Here is a 22,322-nt window from a genome sequence, read left to right as displayed (position 1 = left end):
GTTGGTATTCTGAGCTTCCTTTCCAAGTAGAGGTTTTGTTTTTCCACAAACACCGGAAACTTGAGTTCACAGTAAAGATTGGCAAATTTGACTGAGTCATTAGCAGGCACAAGTTGATCAGCCTTTTCTTGATCAGAAAAGTTCTTTTCACACCAAAATTCATCCGATAGAACAACGGATGACTATCCTCTCTTCGTTTTACTGGAGCTGGCCTTAGCCTTTCCTTTCCCTTTTCTATCAGACATCTTGAAAAATAAAATTTCCAGAGTATAGATTATCAAATCAAAGCAGAAAAATAGAAAGGCAAACAATATGTATGCAGAACAAGCAGAAGATAGGCAACAGAGGAGTGAAAGCTAAAGCATGAAGTGAGCCAAAAAGAGATAAATCCTTGGAATGAAAGAAGGGTAGGATTCAAGGGAAACAATCAGAAATCACAATCCAAGAGTCCATACAATGAAAATTAGAATGCTTATTTGTTAAGAAACAACCAGTATCATGCCTCGAAAGAAATTAAAAAAGTAAATTTGAAAAGGGTGAAAACTAAAAAGAAAGGTTAAAAAGTCAATTAAGTTAAAAGTTAAAGAAGTGGGTTAAAAGTAGTGGCATGGTAATGTAGTTCCTAACTAAAAGAAGTTCATAAGGTTTAAGAACAAGCAAGCTCACATCTATGCATACAATGCAAGTCATTGATGATGAAACATGTAATGCAAGTAGCACAAAAAAAAATTGAAATCATCAACAATGCATTTCAAATGGAAAGGGAACCAAAAGGAATGAAAATGCTAACCCATCACCCATGAATTGGCTTTGGTTTAAGCCAAATAAATCACAATTCAAAAGTACTAAAGTCAATTCATGAGTGGAAGTTGAGTAAAACAGTTTTCAGAAAAATTCGGGCAGTATTCCAGCAGTAAATGAGCATTCTCAGATTAAACAAACAGCAGCAACTCAACACGCAGATTCAATTTCAAACAATATCAGCAACTCATATGAATCTCAGAACAAACCACCAACTATAATATCATATAGACAAAGGTGCATATGCAAGCATGAGCAGCAATTGCAATCTGTTAAGCCAAGTTTCATATGAATGTATCAACAACTAAACACACAAAAATCACATGTGAATTCATAAGAAATAAACAAATAAGCCAACATACAGCAGCAGTAGCACTCACAGTTAGACATTGATCAAAATCATCACTGTACAAGCAGTGTTCAGAAATCATTTACTTCAAGCAGCAGCTCTTACAAGAATGCAGCAATAGTGATAGCTTAGACTCAGACATTCATCAAAGTTATTACTACTACACAAATAATTCAGAATTTGTTCATTCCTGCAGCAGCCAACAACAAGAACAAGGTAGTAATAATACTACGCAGCAGCATCAAATAAACCAGTTTAGCACAAAAAGCAATGAAACAGCAACATAGCATCAATAACAATTTAAACCTAATTAACAGCATTAAGCAAATTAATTTAGCACAGGGCAAATCAATGAAGCAGCAGCAGGAAACTAAATTAGCACAGGACAAGTCATTACCAGCACAGGAAAACCAATTTCAGATAGAATAAACATCAGAGTTCAAACCTAAATCCACTACAAAATCATTTAACTACCTAACCACCTAATTCAACTAAGCTAACCTAATCAAACAGCAACCTAATCAACTAACACTAACATGGAGTTTAATCAAAGGAACTTTTTAAAAACAGAAGCAGAGGTGAAAACAGATGGAACTGGAACCTGGGGAGAAGCAGAACAGAAATGGGCAGAGGAAAGGGGAATGAGAGCGGGGTGAGGCAATGCTGGCCCAGAAGTGGCGGCTGCAACAGTGGCGCAGTGGCTGGTCGCGGCGGTTACTGTGGTGGCAGAGAGAGGAAGATGGAATGAGAGAGGAGAAGAAGAGGAAAAAAGGAAGAAGAGAAGAGAAAAGGAGAGAGGTAAGTGGTGGCTGGCAGCGGTTCAGGGTCACCGGAACTGATTGGTGATGTGAGTTTGATGGTGGTGGTAATGGAGGTAGGAAAGGGTAGAGAAGGAGACGTTGGAATGAAGAAGAGAGAGAGCACACGAATGGGTTAGGGTTCTTGCGTCAGGGGTTAATGAATTCAAATCCAAACGTACGCGTGGGTCACACTTGAGCGTGGAGGAGAAAAATAGGCATCGACACATACGCGTCATAGACGCGAACGCGTGAAGGGAGAGAACTGAGGGTGACGCATACGCGTCGAGCGAAATTGTGCTAAACGCACAATTCCATCGCCGTTTTAGCACATCTCTCTGTAACTTTGCATTGGGGTTAATTTTGATACGATGCGTACGCGTCAGTCACGCCCACGCATGGAAAATCAGAAATGCAGATGATGCGTGACTCACCCGGAAACTGTCTCTCAACAATTTCCTACCAGCAAGTGTACCAGATTGTCGTCAAGTAAAAACTCATTGTAGAGTGAGGTCAAATCCCATAGGAATTGGTTGGTTGATCAATGTTAATTGAGATTTGTTCTAGTCGAGTGAAATCATAATTTAATTAGGATTGCAGAAAGTAAAATTGGTGGGAAACTTAAATTGCAAGAAATTAAATGATAGAAATTAAATTGCTGGAAATTAAATGACAGAAGCTTAAATTGCAAGAAATTAAATGGGAATGGGGATTTAGCATGAAATTAAAGAGCAAAAAATAAATAGAATGGGTAGATCAGAATAGGGAATTCATTGGGTTTTAGGAGATATTGAACTCTCTGGATCAAATCATTTTCATCTCTTCCTCAATCAATGCATTCATTGACATTGCTTGGAAATCTTAGATGATTGGATCCTAATGTCTTGGCTCACCAATCTCTCTAAGCATGAACAATTGCCCAATGTCTTGATTTAATTGCTCATCGAAATAGTTGAAGTTCGGTCACTGATTATACCACACAAATTCATAGATCAAATTGTTGGTAGTATTACATGTCACTATATCCATCCAAACCCCAATCTAATCTAATGTGAGAAAGCAATTCTAGTATGAATTCTTCATTCCTCTCTCAAGGATCCGAAGAATTCCAATTATGGATAGCTTCTCTCTCAAGACAACTATCCAATTGAATTAAGACCGAAAGCTTTCTAACAAAAATCAAGAGAAAAGAAAGAAGAAGAAAATGAAAACTACTATTGATCCATTGAATTACAATAGCGCTCCCTAACCCAATGAAAGGGGTTTAGTTGTTCATAGCTCTCAAAATGAAAAATGGAATTGAAAGATACATTCTGAAAAATGAAAGAATTGCAGAAAACTAAATTCCACCGAAAGTAAAAGTAATCCCCCCAAGTCCCCTCTAACTTAAATTCTAAGCTATTTATACACTTTCTTCCAGAGATCTGTGTGAATTGCAAGTTCTGATGCTTCACGTTGGAGTCAACGTTTGATGGCCAACGTTGACTCAAATGCCTTTCAGAAAAACCAGATAACTTTGCTGTCATTGGCATTTGACTCAATGTTGGAGGGCCAACGTTTTGCTTACCCACGCGTACGCGTGCATTACGCATAAGCATGAAGTCTGTGATTTTGCTTATTCACGCGTGCGCGTACACCACGCGTATGCATGAAGGCTGTGATTTTACTTTTTCACGCGTGCGCGTACACCACGCTTACGCGTGCATTGCCTTTTTTTCCATCCATGCGTACGCGTCACTGACGCGTGCGCGTCAATTCAAGTTTTTCAATTCTAAATTTTGGGCTTCTCATCGCGGACGTTGGAGGCAACGTTTGAGGCAACGTTGGAGCGTTTGTTGTCACGTACACGTGGATGGTCAATTTTGCCATTCCAGGCATGCGCATGACTCATGCTTGCGTATGGATATAGAAATTTTGCTCTTTCATGCGTACGCGTCGCTCAAAATTCATTTAGCTCCAGAATTGAACTTTTTATCACAACGTTGGGGGTAACGTTGGCTTGCCAACGTTTCCTCAAACGTGAGCACCAGTAAATCATGCAGAGACTTGCTCTACCTCTCTTCCAACATTGGAGGCAACATTAGTGGTCCAACTTGGCCACCAACGTTGCTTCTTCTTCATCTTTTCCATGCTACTTCTTCAACTTCTTTCCATGCCTTCCTTCACCTGTCATCAACCAATACATGCATCAAAGCCTTGCTAAAGTCATGAGAATTCTCATCATTCTTAGCATACAAGTAATTATAGCATAATTCTCATTAAATTGCATCAAATTAACCATAGTTGGATGAATCTAGGTATGCATGAATTTCTATCCAAATTGCTTACTTATAACTCAAGAAAGTGAATAAAACCTATTAAAAATAAAGAAAAAGGCTAGTGAAACTAGCCTAAGATGCCCTGGCATCAACACGTACCTGTCAGGGATGCGTACGCATGGGTTGAAGTGTGCCTCTAGCACACCAGCCGTACGATTCTATCACAACTCTCTGTTCGTTAGATGGGAGAGCAAAATTTTCATCGACACCCACGCATCGCCCACGCGCATGCGTGGGTTGCCAAAATTTTTTTTAACTAACAAGCTACCAAAATAAATTCAAATATTATCAAACCAATAAAACCAAACTCTTCTCTTAGACCCAATCAGTTGATCACTAGTTCAACCCTTGCATCTAGCTCTTGAAATCTCAACCTTGATGAGCCTTGATTTGCAACTCCAACCACTAAATAACCTTCTCTTACGCTTAATTCCATAAAGCTCCCTAAGTTGGTCATCTGTTTCAAGCAAACCATACTCAAGTGGGACAATAAAGCGAATAGAGATAAGTTTTACCTACTCAAATGAAAAAGTAGACGGCAACCTAGGTAGAGAAGTCTCCAACGTTCTTGACAAAGTATATTCAACTCCCATCCATCCTTTTCGAAGGACTCCCACTTCCACATCATTCTCGAACTCACTCAGAGAAGGTTCTTCATACCCAAGGAGTTCATTTGTGGATGTAGATTCATCCCTAGGAAGACTTGATTCATGATCATCATCACCAAAGGAATTCGCTACTTGATCTATCCCATCCAATTCTTCATAGGGAATATGCCATGGAGGTCGTGCAGTAGCTTTCTTGACATTAATTTCAAGCTTCTTGGAGGAATACTCTACAACTCTAGATTCCCATGGAGGTTTAGCATCTTCTAAGTCTTCAACCACTTCTTCCTCTTTAACTATTACGGCTTCCTCCACTTGTTCCAATACAAAGTCACATTCCTCATTGTCCACTGAAGTTTCTAGTATCTCCTTCATGCTACGCTCTTCTATTGGTTCTCCACATGTAGCTGGTGCACAAAATTGTGATCTCTGGTAATGGCTCCAAAAACTTGGTGCTCTAATCTCAATTCGTAATTTGTCACAACTTCGATAGAACTAACCAGCAAGTGCACCGGGTCGTCCAAGTAATAAACCTTACGTGAGTAAGGGTCGATCCCACGGAGATTGTTGGTATGAAGCAAGCTATGGTCACCTTGTAAATCTCAGTCAGGTGGATAATAATTGATTATGGAGTTTTCAAAATTAATACTAATTAAACAGAAAATAGGGATAGAAACACTTATGTAATTCATTGGTGAGAATTTCAGATAAGCGTGTAGAGATGCTTTTGTTCCTCTGAATCTCTGCTTTCCCACTGTCTTCATCCAATCAGTCTTACTCCTTTCCATGGCTGGCTTTATGCAAGGGCATCACCGTTGTCAATGGTTACATCCCCTCCTCTTGTGAAAATGGTCCAAATGCTCTGTCACAGCACGACTAATCATCTGAGGTTCCCGATCATGCTGGAATAGGATTCACCCTCCTTTTGCGTCTGTCACTACGCCCAGCACTCGCGAGTTTGAAGCTCGTCACAGTCATTCAATCCCAGAATCCTACTCAGAATACCACAGACAAGGTTTAGACCTTCCGGATTCTCATGAATGCCGCCATCAATCTAGCTTACACCACGAAAATTTTGATTAAGAGATCTAAGAGATACTCATTCAATCGAAGGTAGAACGGAAGTGGTTGTCAGGCACGCGTTCATGGGGAATGATGATGATTGTCACGTTCATCACATTCAGGTTGAAGTGCGAATGAATATCTTAGAAGCGGAATAAGTTGAATTGAATATAAAACAGTAGTACTTTGCATTAATCTTTGAGGAATAGCAGAGCTCCACACCTTAATCTATGGAGTGTAGAAACTCTACCGTTGAAAATACATAAGTGAGAGGTCCAGGCATGGCCGAATGGCCAGCCCCCACAACGTGATCTAAGATAGCATACAACTGATCAAAGATATCTAATACAATAGTAAGAAGTCCTATTTATAATAAACTAGCTACTAGGGTTTACAGAAGTAAGTAATTGATGCATAAATCCACTTCCGGGGCCCACTTGGTGTGTGCTTGGGCTGAGCTTGAATGTTACACGTGCAGAGGCTCTTTCTGGAGTTGAACGCCAGGTTGTAACGTATTTTTGGCGTTCAACTCTGGTTTGTGACTTGTTTCTGGTGTTTAACTCCAGACAACAGCGTAGAACTGGCGTTCAACGCCCTTTTACGTCATCTAAACTCGTTCAAAGTATGAACTATTATACATTGCTGGAAAGCTCTGGATGTCTACTTTCTAACTCAATTAGAAGCACGCCATTTTGAGTTCTGTAGCTCCAGAAAATCTACTTTGAGTGCAGGGAGGTCAGAATCCAACAGCATCAGCAGTCCTTCTTCAACCTCTGAATCTGATTTTTGCTCAAGTCCCTCAATTTCAGCCAGAAAATACCTGAAATCACAGAAAAACATACAAACTTATAGTAAAGTCCAGAAATGTGAATTTAACATAAAAAATAATGAAAACATCCCTAAAAGTAACCAGATTCTACTAAAAACATACTAAAAACAATGCCAAAAAGCGTATAAATTATCCGCTCATCACAACACCAAACTTAAATTGTTGCTTGTCCCCAAGCAACTGAAAATCAAATAGGATAAAAAGAAGAGAATATACTATAAATTCCAAATTATCAATGAAACATAGCTCCAATCAGATGAGCGGGACTTGTAGCTTTTTGCCTCTTTGAATAGTTTTGGCATCTCACTTTATCCGTTGAGGTTCAGAATGATTGGCATCTATGGGAACTCAGAGTTCAGATAGTGTTATTGATTCTCCTAGTTCAGTATGATGATTCTTGAACACAGCTATTTTATAAGTCTTGGCCGTGGCCCTAAGCACTTTGTTTTCCAGTATTACCACTGGATACATAAATGCCACAGACACATAATTGGGTGAACCTTTTCAGATTGTGACTCAGCTTTGCTAAAGTCCCCAATTAGAGGTGTCCAGGGTTCTTAAGCACACTCTTTTTAACCACTCAGCTCAAGTTTTCACTTGACACCTTCACGCCACAAGCACATGGTTAGGGACAGCTTGGTTTAGCCGCTTAGACCAGGATTTTATTCCTTTAGGCCCTCCTATCCACTGATGCTCAAAGCCTTGGGATCCTTTTTATTTGCCCTTGCCTTTTGGTTTTAAGGGTTATTGGCTTTTTGCTCTTGCCTCTTGGTTTTAAGAGCTTTTGGCTTTTTCTGCTTGCTTTTTCTTTTTTCTTTCTATTTTTTTTTGCTTTTTTTTTCTACAAGCTTTGTTCTTTGCTGCTTTTTCTTGCTTCAAGAATCATTTTCATGATTTTTCAGATTATCAAATAACATGTCTCCTTGTCATCATTCTTTCAAGAGCCAACATATTTAACATTCTTAAACAACAACTTTAAAAGACATATGCACTGTTCAAGCATTCATTCAGAAAACAAGAAGCATTGTCACCACATCAATATAATTTAACTAAGTTCAAGGATAAATTCGAAACTCATGTACTTCTTGTTCTTTTGAATTAAAACAGTTTTCATTTAAGAGAGGTGATGGATTCATAGGACATTCATAACCTTAAGACAAAGTTACTAAATACTAATGATCATGTAATGAAGACACAAACATGGATAAGCACTTAACATAAAGAAAATGAAAAACAGAGAATGTAAGAACAAGGAATGAGTCCACCTTAATGATGGTGGCGTTTCCTCCTTGAGGAACCAATGATGTCTTTGAGCTCTTCTATGTCTCTTCCTTGTTTTTGTTGCTCCTCCCTCATTGCTTTTTGATCTTCTCTAATTTCATGAAGGATGATGGAGTGCTCTTGATGTTCCACCCTTAATTGCCCCATGTTGGAACTTAATTCTCCTACGGAGGTGTTGGTTTGCTCCCAAAAATTCTGTGGAGGAAAGTGCATCCCTTGAGGTATCTCAGGGATTTCTTGATGATGAGCTTTTTCATGTGACTGTTGAGGTCCATGAATGTGCTCTCTTGTTTGCTCCATCCTTTTCTTAGTGATGGGCTTGTGAGATGAATCTTTCCATCTCCCATGGCTCAGAGGTGGAAGCAATTGTCTTCCCTTTCCTCTTCTTGAGGTTTCTCTGGCCTTAGGTGCCATTAATGGTAATGAAAAAACAAAAAGCTTATGCTTTTACCACACCAAACTTAGAATATTGCTCGCCCTCGAGCAAAAGAAGAAAGAATAGAAGAAGAGGAAGAAGAAGAAGATATGGAGGAGATGGAGAGATGTGTGTATTCAGCCATATGGGTGGGATTGGGTGGGAAAGAGATGTTGAATTTTGAAGGTAGGTGGGTGTATGGATGTAAGTGGTAAATGGAAAACAGAAGGGATGGCCATGAATGGAGAGAGAGAGGGTGAGGTAGGTGGGGATTCTGTGGGGTCCACAGATGCTGAGTTGATCCTGTGGGGTCCACAGATCCTGAGGTGTCAAGGATTTGCATCCTTGTACCCATTAGGCATGCAAAATGCCCTTGCACACAACTCTGGGCGTTCAGCACCAGATTGGTGCTTGTTCTGGGCGTTCAGTGCCAGCTCTTCTCCAGGGTGCATTTCTGGCATTCAGACGCCCAGATGCTGCCCATTTTTGGCGTTCAGCGCCAGAACCATGCTCTGTTCTGGCGTTGAATGCCCAAAATATGCTTCTTACTGGCGTTTAAACGCCAGTAAGGTCTTCCTCCAGGGTGTGATTTTTCTTCTGCTGTTTTTGATTCCGTTTTCAATTTTTATATTTATTTTGTGACTCCACATGATCATGAACCTAATAAAACATGAAAAACAATGAAAATTAGATAAATAAACATTGGGTTGCCTCCCAACAAGCGCTTCTTTAATGTCAATAGCTTGACAGTGGGCTCTCATGGAGCCTCACAGATGTGCAGAGCTTTGTTGAGACCTTCCAACACCAAACTTAGAGTTTGGATATGGGGGTTTGACACCAAACTTAGAGTTTGGTTGTGGCCTCCCAACACCAAACTTAGAGTTTGACTGTGGGGGCTTTGTTTGACTCTGCTTTGAGAGAAGCTCTTTATGCTTCCTCTCCATGGATGCAGAGAGAGATCCTTGAGTTGTAAACACAAGGTTGTCCTCATTTATTTGAAGGATCAATTCTCCTCTGTCCACATCAATCACAGCTCTTGCTGTGGCTAGGAAGGGTCTTCTAAGGATGATGAATTCATCCTCATCCTTCCCAGTATCTAGGACTATGAAATCAGTAGGGATGTAAAGGCCTTCAACCTTTACTAACACGTCCTCTACTTGTCCATAAGCCTGTTTTCTTGAATTGTCTGCCATCTCTAATGAGATTTTAGTGGCTTGCACCCCAAAGATTCCCAATTTCTCTATTATAGAGAGGGGCATGAGGTTTATTCCTGAACCAAGGTCACACAGAGCCTTAAAGATCATGGTGCCTATGGTACAAGGTATTAAGAACTTTCCAGGATCCTGTTTCTTCTGAGGCAATGTCAGTTGATCCAGATCACTCAGTTCATTGGTGAACAAGGGAGGTTTATCTTCCCAAGTCTCAATACCAAATAATTTGGCATTCAGCTTCATGATTACACCAAGAAACTTGGCAGCTTGCTCTTCAGTAACATCCTCATTCTCTTCAGAAGAGAAATACTCATTAGAGCTCATGAATGGCATAAGGAGGTTTAATGGAATCTCTATGGTCTCTAGATGAGTCTCAGATTCCTTTGGTTCCTCAAAGGGAAGCTCCTTATTGATCACTGGACGTCCCAGGAGGTCTTCCTCCTTGGGATTCACGTCCTTTCCTTCCTTCACAGGTTCGGCCATGGTGATTAATTCAATGACCTTGCACTCTCCTTTTGGATTTTCTTCTGTATTGCTTGGAAGAGTACTAGGAGGAATTTCAGTGATCCTTTTACTCAGCTGGCCCACTTGTGCTTCCAAATTTCTAATGGAGGATCTTGTTTTATTCATGAAACTCACAGTGGCCTTAGATAGATCAGAGACTAAGTTTGCTAGATTAGAAGTATTTTGTTCAGAGTTCTCTGTCAGTTGCTGAGTAGATGATGGAAAAGGTTTACTATTGTTAAACCTGTATCTTCCACCATTATTAAAGCCTTGTTGAGGCTTTTGTTGATCCTTCCATGAGAGATTTGGATGATTTCTCCATGATGGATTATAGGTGTTTCCATAAGGTTCACCTAAGTAATTCACCTCTGCTATTGCAGGGTTCTCAGGATCATAAGCTTCTTCTTCAGAAGATGCCTCTTGAGTACTGTTGGATGCAGCTTGCATTCCATTCAGACTCTGAGAAATCAAATTGACTTGTTGAGTTAATATTTTGTTCTGAACCAATATGGCATTCAGAGTATCAATTTCAAGAACTCCCTTCTTCATAGGCGTCCCATTATTCACAGGATTCCTCTCAGAAGTGTACATGAACTAGTTATTAGCAACCATGTCAATGAGTTCTTGAGCTTCTGCAGGCGTTTTCTTTAGGTGAATGGATCTACCTGCAGAAGTATCCAATGACATCTTTGATAGCTCAGATAAACCATCATAGAATATATCCAGGATGGTCCATTCTGAAAGCATGTCAGAAGGACACTTTTTGGTCAGCTGCTTGTATCTTTCCCAAGCTTCATAGAGGGATTCACCTTCTTTCTGTCTGAAGGTTTGAACATCCACTCTAAGCTTGCTCAGCTTTTGAGGAGGAAAGAACTTGGCTAAGAAAGCCGTGACCAGCTTATCCCAAGAGTTCAGGCTGTCTTTGGATTGAGAGTCCAACCACACTCTAGCTCTGTCTCTTACAGCAAAAGGGAAAAGCATGAGCCTGTAGACTTCAGGATCTACTCCATTAGTCTTAACAGTATCACATATCTGCAAAAATTCAGTTAAGAACTGAAAAGCATCTTCAGATGGAAGTCCATGAAACTTGCAGTTCTGTTGCATCAGAGAAACTAGCTGAGGTTTCAGCTCAAAGTTGTTTGCTCCAATGGCAGGAATGGAGATTCTTCTTCCATGTAAATTGGAATTAGGTGCAGTAAAGTCACCAAGCATCCTCCTTGCATTATTATTATTTTTGGCTGCCATCTCCTCTTCTTGTTCGAAAATTTCTGAAAGGTTATCTCTGGATTGTTGTATTTTAGCTTCTCTTAGTTTCCTCTTCAGAGTCCTTTCAGGTTCTGGATCTGCTTCAACAAGAATGTTCTTGTCTTTGCTCCTGTTCATATGAAAAAGAGAGAACAGAAAAATAATAATAATAGGGGTCCTTTTTATCACAGTATAGAGGTCCCTGTGTGAGTAGAAGAAAAGAAAAAATTTGAACACAGATGGAAGAGGGGGTTCGAATTTGGATGAGATGAAGTGTTAGTAGATGAATGAATGAATAGAAGGAGATGAGAGAGAAGGAGAATTTTCGAAAATAATTTTTGAAAAAGAGTTAGTGATTTTTGAAAATAGTTTTTGAAAAAGGTTAGTAATTTTTGAAAATTAAAATAAAAAATTAAAATAATTAGTTAATTAAAAAGAATTTTTGAAAAAGAGAGAAGATATTTTCGAAAATTAGAGAGAGAGAGTTAGTTAGGTAGTTTTGAAAAAGATAAGAAACAAACAAAAAGTTAGTTAGTTAGTTGAAACAAATTTGAAAATCAATTTTGAAAAGATAAGAAGATAAGAAGTTAGAAAAGATATTTTAAAATCAAATTTTGAAAAAGATAAGATAAGAAGATATTTTTGAAAAGATATGATTGAAATTAGTTTTGAAAAAGATTTGATTTTTAAAATCACAATTAATGACTTGATTCACAAGAAATCACAAGATATGATTCTAGAACTTAAAGTTTGAATCTTTCTTAACAAGTAAGTAACAAACTTGAAATTTTTGAATCAAAACATTAATTGATGATGTTATTTTCGAAAATTTGATATAAAAATAAGAAAAAGATTTTTGAAAAATATTTTTATAATTTTCGAAAATAACTAAGAAAAATGAAAAAGATTTTATTTTTGAAACAGATTTTGAAAAAGATAAGATTTTTAAATTGAAAATTTGATTTGACTCATAAAAACAACCAGATTTTAAAAAAAAATTTTAAAAAAAGTCAAATCTAATTTTCGAAATTTTAAGAGGGAAAAAGGGAAAGATGTTTTTTTGATTTTTGAATTTTTTTATGATGAGAGGGAAAAACATGAAAAAGACTCAATGCATGAAAATTTTGGATCAAAGTATGTGATGAATGCAAGAACACTATGAATGTCAAGATGAACACCAAGAATACTTTGAATGTGAAGATGAACGTCAAGAACATGTTTTTGAAAAATTTTTAATGCAAAGAAAACATGCAAGACACCAAACTTAGAAATCTTTCATGCTTAGGCATTAAGAATTCAAGAATGCATATGAAAAACACCATACAACACAAAAACAATGTAATATGAAGATCAATCAAGAAGGTTTATCAAGAACAACTTGAAGATCATGATGAATGCAATGCATGGATGCAATTTTCGAAAAATGCAAGATGAGTATGCAATTGACACCAAACTTATAACATGACACATGACTCAAACAAGAAACACAAAAATATTTTTTTTGATTTTTATGATTTTATTAATTTTTTTTTTTGTATTTTTCAAAAATTATTTGTGAAAAAGAAAAATAAGGATTCCAAAATTTTTAATATGAATTCCAGGAATCTTATGCTCTTTAGTCTAAAGCTCCAATCAAAGGGTCAGGCATGGCTTAATAGCCAGCCAAGCTTTAGTATGTAACTCAGAATATACTGCTCATTACTTATCAAATTAACTTGCCTCTATGCTGATGGCTGGAAGCCCCTATCCAAAAGAATTTAGACATGGCTTTACAGCTAGCCAGGCTTCAACATGCTTCATGAAACACTAGAATTCATTCTTAAAAATTCTAAAGAAAAATATATATATTTTTTTGAAATCATTTTTATTTTAAAATTTTTTTTTTCGAAAACAAAGGAGAAATTTTTGAAAGATTTTTTTGAAAAATTTTTGAAAACTTTTTGAAAAGAAAACGAAAAGAAAGTTACCCAATCGGAGCAACAAGATGAACCGTCAGTTGTCCACACTCGAACAATCCCCGGCAACGGCGCCAAAAACTTGGTGCACGAAATTGTGATCTCTGGTAATGGCTCCAAAAACTTGGTGCTCTAATCTCAATTCGTAATTTGTCACAACTTCGATACAACTAACCAGCAAGTGCACTGGGTCGTCCAAGTAATAAACCTTACATGAGCAAGGGTCGATCCCACGGAGATTGTTGGTATGAAGCAAGCTATGGTCACCTTGTAAATCTCAGTCAGGCGGATAATAATTGATTATGGAGTTTTCGAAAATAATACTAATTAAACAGAAAATAGGGATAGAAACACTTATGTAATTCATTGGTGAGAATTTCAGATAAGCGTGTAGAGATGCTTTTGTTCCTCTGAATCTCTGCTTTCCCACTGTCTTCATCCAATCAGTCTTACTCTTTTCCATGGCTGGCTTTATGCAAGGGTATCACCATTGTCAATGGTTACATCCCCTCCTCTTGTGAAAATGGTCCAAATGCTCTGTCACAGCACGGCTAATCATCTGAGGTTCCCGATCATGCTGGAATAGGATTCACCCTCCTTTTGCGTCTGTCACTATGCCCAGCACTCGCGAGTTTGAAGCTCGTCACAGTCATTCAATCCCAGAATCCTACTCAGAATACCACAGACAAGGTTTAGACCTTCCGGATTCTCATGAATGCCGCCATCAATTTAGCTTACACCACGAAGATTCTGATTAAGAGATCTAAGAGATACTCATTCAATCGAAGGTAGAACGGAAGTGGTTGTTAGGCACGCGTTCATGGGAAATGATGATGATTGTCACGTTCATCACATTCAGGTTGAAGTGCGAATGACTATCTTAGAAGCGGAATAAGTTGAATTGAATAGAAAACAGTAGTACTTTGTATTAATCTTTGAGGAACAGCAGAGCTCCACACCTTAATCTATGGAGTGTAGAAACTCTACCGTTGAAAATACATAAGTGAAAGGTCCAGGCATGGCCGAATGGCCAGCCCCCAAAACATGATCTAAGATAGCATACAACTGATCAAAGATATCTAATACAATAGTAAAAAGTCCTATTTATAATAAACTAGCTACTAGGGTTTACAGAAGTAAGTAATTGATGCATAAATCCACTTCCGGGGCCCACTTGGTGTGTGCTTGGGCTGAGCTTGAATGTTACACGTGTAGAGGCTCTTTCTGGAGTTGAACGCCAGGTTGTAATGTATTTTTGGCGTTCAACTCTGGTTTGTGACTTATTTCTGGCGTTTAACTCCAGACAGCAGCATAGAACTGGCATTCAATGCCCTTTTACGTCATCTAAACTCGTTCAAAGTATGGACTATTATACATTGCTGGAAAGCCCTGGATGTATACTTTCCAACGCAATTGAAAGCGCGCCATTTTGAGTTCTGTAGCTCCAGAAAATGCACTTTGAGTGCAGGGAGGTTAGAATCCAACAGCATCAGCAGTCCTTCTTCAACCTCTGAATCTGATTTTTGCTCAAGTCCCTCAATTTCAGCCAGAAAATACCTGAAATCATAGAAAAACATACAAACTCATAGTAAAGTCCAGAAATGTGAATTTAATATAAAAACTAATGAAAACATCCCTAAAAGTAACCAGATTCTACTAAAAACATACTAAAAACAATGCCAAAAAGCGTATAAATTATCCGCTCATCAGTAGCCATGGGAGTGCTTTGAGTGCTGACGTGCAGAGAAGCTAAATTATCTACTACCTCAGTCAAGGTAGCTATGAACTCTTGTATCGTCCTTTGCATCTCTCTTTGCTCTTGAAGAAGAATACTTAGAGTGTCATCCATTGAAGATTGGGGTGGATATGAGGGTTCATTACTTGGGAGAAAAAGTTCATGATAGGAGGGTGGTTCATCATGATAAGGATATGGCGGTTCAACACTCTCCATCTTTTCCACTTGTTACACATCACACTTTAATCCTTTGTTCTCAAGTTAAGATATGTTAGCCATGAGAGTTTCGTGTACTTTTTGGCTTTCCGCTCGTTCTATTTGATGAATGGTTGCTTGAAGTTGATCCGGTGTTTCCTTGAGATGATCCCTTGACTCTTGTTCTGCTTGGATAACATAATTAGAATCATATGGCTCTTGTGGTTGAAAATTCGCATACATTGGAGGTGGTGGTTCTTGGAAGTAATTGGGTTAGAATTGGGGTGGTTCTATGTATGGTTCATATGGCTCATAGGGTAGTTGGTATGGTGGATATGGGTTAGGATCATATGAGGTTGTTTGGTAGTAGGGGGCTTGTGGGTACGGTGGTTCAAAGCTATGTTGAAGAGGGGATTCACAGGCATATGGTGGGATTTGTTGGTAACTACAAGGGGGTTCACCATAGTTATTGGATTGATATGCACCTTGGAATGGTTCTTGCTCATAATATGTTGGTGGAGGTTGTTGCCAAGAGGGTTGATCAAATCCTTGTGGCTCCTCCCATCTTTGACTATCCCATCCTTGATGCAAGCTTTCATTGTAATCTCCTCTTCCTACAACATGATTGTAACCAAACTCATAGCCAAAGGGGTGAGAATTCATAGTATCGAGAGAAAATAAAAACAAAAACTAATAAGGAATAATGAAACTAAACTCCTAAAACTAGAAACAACTAACAAAGAAATAAAAAAGCAAAATTATTCACAATATTCACAATAACCAATAATAAGGCACACGTTTACAATTCCCCGGCAACGGCGCCAAAAACTGATGGGTGAAAAAATCGTCGATAAAGAATTTCACAAAAATAATCTCGTTGTAAGTATAGATCTAAACCGACAATTAAACCTCAATCAAATTTAAATTGTTTGTCACTTAAGAAAATCCAATGAAAATCAACCGAAGTATTTAAACCTCGGGTCGTCTCTCAAGGAACTGCAGGGAAGTATGCTTATAACTGGTTATGGAAAAGTATCTTTTTGGGTTTTGAAATAAGGAACAAGAAATGTAAATAACAAGGAAGTAAACTAAAGTTTAAGAAAAGTCCTAGCAAGGATTGATAATTGGAATTCTTATCCCCATTATCATAGTAACTTGTGATGGTAATTGCCTTTTGCTCTCACTTAGTTAACCTCTAATAATGAAGGAAAGTCAAGTGAGCAATAATCAACTTGACTTCACAAGTCCTAATCAAAGACTAGAGTTAGTGAAGTTCAAGCCAACTAGCAAGTCTCAATCACCAACCAACAAGAGACTTTGGCAATTCAAGAATCTCTAATTACTCAATCTAAGCTAAGAATATAAAAAGCTAATTTAAAGTCCAACCAAGTATTTTATCAAACACTTGGTGGGCGCAAAATAAAAGCATAGAAAAGCAATAAGAGAATATAAAATCTAAAACCAACAATTGCAAAATCAATGATAACAAATAATAGAAGAAGCAATAAACATGAAATACCTCAAATTGCATTAAAAGGGAAATCAAATCTAACATGAGAATTCATAAACTAAATTGGCAACATAAAGTCATCAACAAGGAAAATAAATAAACTAGAATGCTAGAACAAATAAAAGTAGAAGAGAAACTAAATTAAAACAAGATGAAAAATCTTAATTGAAGAAGAAATAGAACTAAAACCTAAAACCTAGAGAGAGGAGAAAGCCTCTCTCTCTAGAAAACTACATCTAAAAGCTAATGTGTGAATAATGAGATGTGAATGAATGATCCCCCATCCAGCTCCACTCTATAACCTCTAAGCAGTGTTTTCGGGCTTGGAATTGGGCCAAAAGGAGCCCAGAAATCGCCCCCAGCGTCTTCTGTGTAATGCAGCACGTGACGCTCTGTCACGCGTACGCGTCACTCACGCGTACGCGTCGCTTGGCAAAATCCTGGTCACGTGTACGCGTGACTCACGCGTACGCGTCGCTGCCTGCTTCTCAAAACATCATTTTCTTGCGTTCCTTCCACTTTTGCATGCTTCCTTTCCATCCTCTAAGCCATTCCCGCCCTATAAACCCTGAAAACACTCAGGAAACATATAACGGCTTCGAATGGTAATAAGAGGGGATTAAAATTAGCAAATTAAAGGCCAAAGAAGCATGTTTTCAACCATAGTACAAAATTAGGAAGGAAAATGTAAAACATGCAATTTATATGCATAAGTGTGAGAATAATGGATAAAATCTACTAAATTAAGCACAAGATAAACCCTAAAAATGGGGTTTATCAGCACGACTTTGATCCTTTTTATTTCTTTAAACTATTCACCTTACTGATTTGTAAACTAAAGGAATTCCTTTACAATTTTTCAAATTATGTTTTTGTACAAAGCTTTTCCCAAAAGGTAATTTCATGGATAAACTGCTTTTATAACGAAATTAATTGTATTTGCAAGTATTTCTTTGCTTTGATTGTATTTCCTTCCCTACTGAGAACCTGCGAGAACAATGTTCTCACTCCCCTACAGGTCTTTTCTTTTTCAGGTTACGGGCGACGAAGTTCAAAAGAGCTTATTTATTTCCATTTCTGTTTTAAATGATATTTGTGTTGTATTAGTTACTTTTTTCCCTCACCTTTATCTTTACAAGTTTTCATCAGAGGCATAGGATTCTGATTATGTAATGCTTGTGAAATTAATAATATGTATATATATGTATTCTTTGTGAGTATTATAATTTGTAATGTATGGAGGTAAGTTTTCAAAAAATTATGGTTTAAGTTTTAAACAGACTCCTATTTTAGTATTAAATATTTTTAGAGTCATCATAATATCCAAGCTATCAGAGTGGCGCAGTCGGAAGCGTGAGTTTCTGATAATGAGGGTGTTACATTACACGTTTTTTCAAATATTATATAATAATTAGTTTTGTTAAAATAATATTATATATACTATTTTGAATAAAATATATGTTTACAAATATTTGAATAAAAAATTGTGTTATATAATAATATATTTTTAATAAAATTAACTATTAATAAATCGTTTTTAGTGAATAATCTAATTATTTTTAAATAATATAAAATAATTTAATTATTTTTAGGTAATATAAAATAATTTAATTTTTTATATCATGTAATTAAAAATAGTACAGTATAATAATTAATCTTAATAAATAAAAAATATTTTTGTATGTATTTATACATTTTATATTTATTTTAAAGAAAAAGATTATACTTGTCATTTTTAAAATATTCTATATTAAAATGTATTTATGTATGTATATACTAATATATTCTATATTTATAAAGTCTATCAGTAGTCCTTTTTCATAACATCCTTTAATTTTTATTTAATAAAATCTAATAGTTCATAAAAAGTAGCACATTTAAAACACACAAAATAATTGGGTTGATTTTCGACATATCCTATTTATATTATTACCCTTTAATTTTTGGTGTTTGAAATTGACAATAATGGGTGGCACAAGTTAAAATTCTAGTTACTTTTAAATTAGTAATAGACTCGGGGCGGTATAGTTTTAAAATTTAAATGAAGACGAGTGTATAACAATAAAGATCAACAAAATTTTCCAAAATTAAGGTTGCTTTTGTTTTTTGTTTTTTTTTTTCTTTTTTCTAAAAATATAAACAAAAAATGCATATAAATATTTTTTTACCAAAATTGGATTTTCAATTCATTGAAAGAAACAAATTTATGGTCTTAAAAAAAGTTGTAATCAACACATAAAACCTAGTGTAGTTGAAATAATATTTTATTTATACTATCATATTTAAATATCATCTTAGTTCCCTTATCAAGAGAGTTTTTATTTGCTAAAATTGACTTACTATTCTAATATATTGAATGCATGTATGTTTAATGTAAGACCCAGAACTTTTGAAAAAGGGTTATCATGAGCTAATTTCAAATTCAGCTGTAGCTTTAATTTCGGAATTTTTTTATTAAAGAAAATTAAAGCAAGTTTCGATTAATCAAATTTGAAATAAATTAAGATTATTATTCAATTTTACAATTATTGAATTATATTTTGTATTCAAATTATAAAGTTGGTAGTTGTGAAACAATAAGGATTTTTATATGATTTAAACCAAATAATTAATATTTTAAAATATTGATACTACTGTTTTGGAAAAATAAAGAATTTAATTATATTATTTCTAATTATTTGATTTGGACATTTTATTGAAAATAATTTGTAAAATTAATGAGCAAATAGTATTTTTCTATATACAATTAGTGTTGGGTTTAATTTGGGTTTAAATTACTATATTAGTCCCAATTTTATTTGAATTTACCAAAATACCCCTAACCCTAATTTTTGAAAATGAAACCTAACCCTGAAAACCCCAACCCGGCCCGTTTTTCCCCCACAACCCAGCATCTGCAGCCTCTCCTTCCCAACAAACGTGCAGTACCCAGAATGTTTCCCTCACCCAGCAGTAGTAGCACGCACAGGTTTCCCTTCTTCTTGAAATGAAAGCAAGAAATAGAAAGGGAAAAGGAGAAAACACGGGAAGCAGAGAAATAAAGAGAACGAAGAGCTGCTGTTTCGCTGCCGCCGTGACTGCCGGAGTCGCCGCGCCCTGCACTCTCGTCGCCGCTGTTCCGTGTAGTCCGCCCTGGTGCCGGTCGAACAGGGGTGAGGGAGAGGTGTCGAGAGTGAGACGCGATGGAGGTGAGAGGGTAGAGCTGCCATCACCACCATCCTGTCCGTGGGGCTTGAGCTCACGTCGCCGTCTTTGATCTTCAGCGCCGCCACAGAGGAGAGTGGAGCAGTTACCACCGCAAGAGGAGTTTCGCGCGTCACTGTGAGCTGCGAGCCACTGACCGAGAAGAAGCTCCATCCTCGCTATTGCGCTGGAGTTGTCACCGCCAGCGCCGTGCACCGCCGTCGCCTCCCCCGTCGGAGGGAGCTTGCCGTCACAGTTCAATCACCATCAGCCTGAAGGGGAGCACCATTTATATCACCCGACGGCAGCTCCCATGCGTTCCCAAACTCCATTCTTGGAACAGTAACGCTTTAAACCCTGCTCTAGTTTCAGTTTTGTTCCTCTATTTTCTTCCTGGCCTAATTATAGGACTATGGATTTCTGTTCTAGTCTGCTGGGTTATCATTCAAAAAAGGCATAATTGATGCTGAGGTCGTTGTTGTTCTTGCTCCGAGAGAACTGATGCCACAATTGCTGCCGGGTCAATTCGGAATTTCGGTTGTTTCGTTTTGTCATCACAGTAAGTACCTCTATCTCGGAATCCTCGCGTTGGTTTTCAGTTATGTATTATTAAGGTTTTCGCGTTGTTAATGTTTAGGATTTAGTTATCGGGCCGCATGTTGCAATTTAAGGTTTCATATGCTATTGCAAAAGTAACTGGAGTTGTGGTTTGAAGCTGCTCCTGTTTTGAGGGAGCAAGCAGAGCCGAGGTCTTGATTTGCTGGTGATTTCGGGTTGAGACGAAAAGAATTTTAAGAGGCGTTTGGACTATCGTTTTGCGTTTTGAGGTAGGGGCTATTTTTCGAAAACTATGTTTCATATATTGGAATTATTACATATGGATACTGATGTGAGACATGGTATATTTGGTGATTGTATCAGTCTTATGTATTGTTTAGTTGACTTGAATGACTATGAATGTTGTTTGAATGGATTGTTGTGCGGCTTTGTGAAATAGAATATTTTTGAAGTTGATTCTTTTAAAGATTTGAGATCGAGTTTAATCCGTTGGGAATTCATTTAAGTTGAGTCGATTTTCTTGAAAATGTGAAAAATAGAATACACTTTTGGGTTTAGCATGGGTTGCTTTAATTGATTCGGTTTTGATAAACGAATTGTTGCTGAACGGTTTCCTTAAAGTTTGGAAATGAGTTAATCGGTTGATAATGATTTGATTTTGAAATGGGTTCCTTGAAATATGAAAATGAGTTGAATGTTGGATTCAGTTATTTTTGGACTGATTTTGGGTTTTGAACTGTTGATAAAGATTGTGGATTGGTTTGGATGGGACCCGAAAAGGGTGGTAGAGTCCAAGTTTTAGGATAGGTGCTGCCAAAATTCTGGTAGAATCCAGAACTTTACTGAAACGTTATACGGAAACTTATAAGTTAAAGATTTCTACTATTTTATCTGAATTATTAAGAAAGGGATGACTTATGCTTTTGAAATAAATTATTAAAAAGGAAATTGTGATTTAGTCTTGTTTCTTAAGAAAAGTATTATATTTCCCTTGTGAACAAGTTATTTAGATGAAACTTATGCTTTAAGGCTGTTTTAAATGTGAAAAGGGTTTATGCCTTTGAATTTGACTTGAGGGTTTCAATTAGAGAAGTTTTAGTGACTTTGAAAGAACCTGAGCGTCTATTGACAAGTTTCTGAATTTTTGCAAGACTATGACAATTTTTTAGCAGTTTGAAACGCTTTAGAATTTCTCATGGGGTTGAAGTTGGTTTTTGTTTAAGTAAAGAAAACGGCTTTGAAAGGAGTAATTGATTACATGACTCGATTTGGCTTAGATCCTATTTTATTACTCAAATCAGGAAGCCAAGGTTTTAATAATTTTAAGTGAATTTGAGAAAATGAGTTATGTTATTCTCCCCTAAAGATTTGAGACTCTGCCGAGGAACTTTTGTTACAAAATCCCGTTGTTGGATAGATGATTTTGAATATTTCTAAATAAATCCTTAACTTGCCATGGTTTTGGAAGTTTTGGAAAAAGAATGCCGAGGGTGGCTTTGTTTTAAAAAGGGAACTTACTTTGAGTAAAAGTGGCTTATGAGTGTGAGATGATTTGAGAAATGAGATCTTTAAAGCCGATGCTGAAAAGAGATGAAATTTGATTTCAGAGTAAATTAAATTGAGAAAAAGTGATTTATGGCTTTGAATAATGATTTTATGAATTTGATGATGTTGGATGGTGGAAGTTCTGTTTTGTTATGAGCCAGAATGGCTGTGTGTGATTATGAATTTTGGCTGGTTCAGGATTGAACTATTAGACAGATGGTTGA

At 37.0% G+C, this 22,322-nt stretch overlaps 1 non-coding gene across 1 annotated transcript; it reads left to right on the top strand.

The window, feature by feature from the left end:
- The first annotated feature begins 10,913 nt into the window (after nt 1–10,913).
- On the top strand, nt 10,914–11,021 carry LOC112781460 (small nucleolar RNA R71). The gene has a single exon (XR_003192236.1). It is a non-coding gene; the product is annotated as a small nucleolar RNA R71 (small nucleolar RNA).
- The last annotated feature ends 11,301 nt before the right edge of the window (nt 11,022–22,322 follow it).

Source organism: Arachis hypogaea, chromosome 19, assembly GCF_003086295.3.
Source record: "Arachis hypogaea cultivar Tifrunner chromosome 19, arahy.Tifrunner.gnm2.J5K5, whole genome shotgun sequence".
Lineage (NCBI taxonomy): Eukaryota > Viridiplantae > Streptophyta > Magnoliopsida > Fabales > Fabaceae > Arachis > Arachis hypogaea.
This window is presented reverse-complemented; position numbering and strand designations above follow the sequence as displayed.